Source organism: Solea senegalensis, linkage group LG15 (genome assembly GCF_019176455.1).
Source record: "Solea senegalensis isolate Sse05_10M linkage group LG15, IFAPA_SoseM_1, whole genome shotgun sequence".
NCBI classification, from domain to species: domain Eukaryota; kingdom Metazoa; phylum Chordata; class Actinopteri; order Pleuronectiformes; family Soleidae; genus Solea; species Solea senegalensis.
In genome coordinates this window covers 9,951,289-9,956,761 of record NC_058035.1, presented here as the reverse complement: position 1 = coordinate 9,956,761, position 5,473 = coordinate 9,951,289, and positions in this window count along the sequence as shown.

Genomic DNA, 5,473 nt, shown 5'->3' with positions numbered 1-5,473 from the left:
TGTAAGTGAAAGTCAACCACTGTGATCACAGAGATGACCCTTGATTTCGTACGGGAGGTTGGAGGTGTGAAGCCTGTTTTATCCTCCCATAAATTACAAAGCAACTACCATAGCAACTACCACGAATCAAGCCCAAGTGATAATCTGAACAAAGATTTGACGCAAAAGAGTTTTGTAACGTGAGAACCTCGCTTAAACAAACAATCCTCGTGGGTAATTATTTAGCTGTATTAACTATTTGAAGCTCAGTTAATTCCCATTTGCATTCCATCTGTCACAGACACAAAGGCTGTTGTCTTTATCTGCAGTCGGCGCTGAAACGTTAATTACACTGCGGATTTGCTCTGGCAAAAGTAAGCACACGATAATAAGTACTACTACAAGTAAGTCAAGAAAACACAAGCGCCTTAAAAATGATAAGGATATAATTGTATTTTCCATAGGCGAGATCAGTGCATTCTTCACCTCAAATAAGATCATTTGTGCGGCCAAAAGATATGAAACACATTTGGTCTTTAAATGCTTTAAGGGTGAATTTGAGGCGATCACAAAGCGACTGAATTCAAATAAAAAAAAGCAGGGTAAGTAGTCATATCCCAAATTACAAATGGCTCCACAACTTAAAAAAAGTTCAAAGTAAATGGAATAATGCCCCAGTAGTCCAATAAATGTTTTTTTATACTTAAGAACTTCACCTCCACTTAATTTGAATTTCAAACCCTGAACACACATGATCATCAATGCATTTGGCCCAACTACCAGCGCACACACACACCACACACATAAAAAGGGCGTTGACACATACGCTTTTCATAAGCAGAGGTGGTTTTGTCATGTCACCCTCTTTAACATTATCCTGCAGTCTGCCTCCTAGGAGGAGAAAATATGGTGTGATGTCACTGCTGGCATGGCCCCGGTGTCTGAAAACGTTTTCATGCGCCGCCCCAATGAATGAGAGGCAGACATTACTCCCCTGTTCTCCCCTGTTAAAGCTGGTATTTGTTAGCATGGACTGCTGCCAGAGCCGGGCCACTGTCTGTTGCCTGCACATCAACACAATGCAGGATCAGATCACTCCACAAAACATCCTCAGTTTTGCTGTGCCGGTCACAAGTCTTTCCTGTCACTCATACTGGCAGGGTCACTGTGCTCCACAAGCACTTCTTGCACTGTCAAAGCAGCCTGGCGGCACTGTCTGAAAACCACCAAGTGGCGTTAGTCATAATAGAGCTTCATCTGGCCATCAATCTTCACGGCCTCCCCCTGTGAGCAGCATCTTGTGTTGCATTTAAAAGCTTTGGCACTGCTCTCTACCAGGCCTGTGATAAATTGATTACCCTATGAAGCCTGTAGAGAGACTGACTTGAGATCCCAATCCATGCTTGCTGTTTGTCACTGTGCATTAGTGAATGGGGAGGGGATTCCTGCACGCTGACTCATAAACTCCTTGGGTAGGCACCTTTGAAAGGCAATTTAGCAGGCCACACTGAAGCAGCACGCATTAAGAAACACGGACATTTTTGAACACATTAAAAAACAAAAGCCGGACGAATTTGGACAAACAACGTGTGAACGGACCATTCATGTTATAGATTTTGGGCAACGCATCAAGTGCACAGCCTCCCTGCTTTTCATCACCAGGAGAAGCAAAGAAGAATAAATGCTTGCTCGAGTCTGCTCATTTCTCTAACGATTGTTCCCCCAGTGAAGTAATTTTCTTATTTGACGAAAAAATGCTTCCATGTCAACACAAAAAATATTGTGGCAACATTACAGTTGCCCTGGTTTTCAGAACTGCAGAGCTTTCCGGAAAATGTAGAGGCTTTTTTCTTTCTAAAGTGCTGTAAACAATCATGTGAAACCTGTATTTTTAAGATTTCAGTGCTTGAATATTTGAAAATATATCAACATATCGCTGTTATCTGAGTTTGCCTTTCCGTGCATGCCTTCGAATCTAGATCAGATATCATTATCTCACCGGCCTTTATAGCTGTATCAACATTCCTATTCCATCTGACAGCTCTATTGAACTATTGTAAAATAAGAGTAATGTGAGAGTGCCTTTTTCCCCTATCATGAGAAAACACACTGATCCTGTGTGTAGGACAGAGTTGACGCTCAGCTAAATGCATTCAGTGTTTCTATATTTGTGCGATGTCTAGACATAAAAACATTTTACTAGAGACCAAAAGCCACAGATAGGCTCTGAAAATGTAGACTGAACTTGGATCGGCCGGTAAATACTATACTACATATATATGGGATAAAGTGCAAGTGTTGGTTATTTGCCACGCACCTTGCAGTGTGTGTAATTTAATTTCAGAGATAAAATATAAATGACAAAGTCGTGTGCTCACGCCTTGCAATGTCTTTTTTGCTGGGGAAAAGATTGTCTGCAGTCATAAAAAGTTTATATTAGTGTCTTTTATGGGATGTTCCTTGTAAACATAACTGTTTGCAGCATAATAAAAAATAAATCCAACAAAGTGCAAATTAAGGGGTTTGTGGGGGTACTGACCACCTATTTTCCACACTCCAAGTCACAACATCTGTAAACAGCGTAAATGTTTTTAACCGTCAGCATCCACCCGAAAACGTGACCTAAAATGATGTCATTCTATGGTGATGGGATTAGCTCTTTGTTAATGCTGAGTAGCAATGGCTGTGCATTCAATTAAAGATACATTTTACAATTATTTTCATTTAAAACCTTAGCCTCCTTGAAAATGTATTATTATTGGGAGAATAAACACAATATGCCAAATCTTAGACACCCAAACTCCATGGTTTAACTATTAACTTTAGCCAATATAAAATTAAATATATTATAATAATATAAAATATTGTTGTTATTATTATTGTTATTAGGAAATGCAAACGTGAAAACAATTGTTTGGGTGCCTTGTTATTCGTCTTATTCTTAAAAAGCTCTTGTGAATCATCAGTGTGATTATGCTGACTGGATCACTTTCCTGTGAGGCTTCCTCTGCTTCCTGCAGCTGCCAAGAACATTTCACATGTCAGCATCATCTGACACTTCAATATTCATAAAGAGGCACCATTCATGCCTGATATAATACCAGATTTCTCAGTTCTCTTTTTAAATGTTTCATACAACTACATCCTTTACATTTTATACAGTGAGGGGAACATGGTCAAAAGTGAGCTGTTTAATCCCATAATGGAGTGAGTGAGGAAGAAAGAGAATGACAAGAAGGAGTGGCAATAGTGATGACCAAATCAGGGAATCAGATAAACAAAATGAAAACACACCTCTGCACCATGAACCCTGCAGGAAGGTGCCATTTTGCCAGCTTTTGCATGAATGCAGCTGAAGCACACTTTTAGAGGTCAAAGGAAATGAATGGCTCCAGCAGTGTAACTTGGCATGTTGGTAAAGAGTCCTTCTCTCACACAATATATACTGGGTGCTACACTTCCACTGCTTGAAGGCCAAATCCTAAACATATTCTGAATACAGCATGAAGAAATAATAGTAAACAAAACAAAACAATAAGAGAACATGGGGTCTGCAGATAAATACACCAAGAGAAGGACACTGCCGGACCTCTTTGAAACAGGAAAAGCTCATTTTAGGCCCAGTTATTTATACATACATTCTTAAAGGATAATTTGGTAAAACTCAAATGCTATAATAATGTTTTCATTTACAGTTTATATGTACAAATGAAAAGTGGCAAATAACATACACTAACAAACAGGACTGAGGCAGAAAAGGGCTGTATCATTCTGCAAAGCTGTCAATCAACTGGTTCTGCCCTCCAGACAGTTACCCCCGTATTTTAGAGGAAGCTGAGCTTCCCTTGCTGTCTTAGCGCAATCACCACTGCTAACATACAAACAACCATGTATTCAGACCAGGTACAGTCGACTATGTTTTGCAATTTATACAAGTATGACACATGACTTGCGTAGCTTTGACCGAGCTGACATTCAACCTGTTGTCAGTTGATGTACCATCATAATAATCTTAGATACATTATTTGAAGGTTGTAATCCTACACTGTGTCGCTTAAATGACTACCGCCCTTATACCCTGACCTCAACCATCATGAGGCGCTTCAAGAGAACAGTCAAAGCTCACGTTACATCTTCACACACGAGCCACTCCAGTCTGCCTGCAGGCCAAAACCGGTCCACAGATGACGCACTAGCATTCACACTCCACGTCACCGTCTCCCACCTGGACCAGAGCAACAAATATGTGTGAATACACATGTGTGTGAATTGACCTTTAAATGCACAATACCCACAAAGGTTATCAGGCTCAGAGACCTGCATAGCAGTCCCTCGTCCCCCCATGTAGCTGGATCCTGGACGTCCTCATGAATAGACCACAGGTGGTACGGATTGGCAACTTCTTAAAATTGTGGTGCAACACCAGCGAACCTCCTACTCCACGTCAGCAAGACCAAGGAGATGACTGTGGACTACAGGAGGCTTCAGGGTGGAGGACACGCCCCTGGAGAGCCGTGGAGAGAGTCAGCTGTTTCAAGTTCCTGGGGATCGACATCAATGAGGATCTCAGCTGTTCTTGCCGCACTGATGTCATCATAAGCACAGTGAGACAGCATCTCTTCCCCCTGCAGCAACTGAGGAGCTTCAGCATGGACACCAGGATACTCACAAACATTTACAGATATCGTACCATCGAGTGCATCCTGGCTGGCAACGTCACGGCCTGGTATGAAATCTGCATCGCTTATACCCACAAGCCATCAGCCATCATCAAAAACAACAAATAAAAAAAAGTTTGCACTATTTTACTTTTATTTTATTTTATCCTGTTAATATTTTGTATTTGATTGCTTTTTCCTACCAATTTCTTGCATATCTTGTTATATTGTTATTTACATTATTTTGTATTTATTATTATTATTCACTATATTTCCTACCTCATCCATGCTGCTTCTGTAAAGTTGAGTCGACACAGAGCATTTCATTACTCATTATAATGCTGCATTGTCACTTCGTAGCGACATGACAATTAAGTGTTTTGAGTCATGCATAAACACACCATGTACTTTGACTGATTTCTTTCCTGCAGCAGAAGAAATTGTTGGTTTTTCTAATCTTCAGGAAACATATCAGTGTCATCAACCTGGCTCAACAGGAAAATAATAAGCGAGAATCCAGGTTTGATTTTAAAAAAAGTCTAAATTAAGACAAACTCTGGTGCATCAAATGGGAACGAAAAACACAAAAGAGTCAGAAGGAAGAAAGGACCTCCATTAGCCTTCAGCATAGTTGCTGCTGATGATTGATATGATAGCAAGCCCATTCAAACTGCAAATTTTACACATGATTGAGGCTCTATTGGATGTAATGAAATGACCTTCCTGAATCCTGCACTTGAGTGACTGTGTGACCACCAGCACAATAGCTGCCATTATAGTTTTGGGACTTCAACCCATTTTTTACTGTACCGGGTCCACCATGTTATTACTGCAGC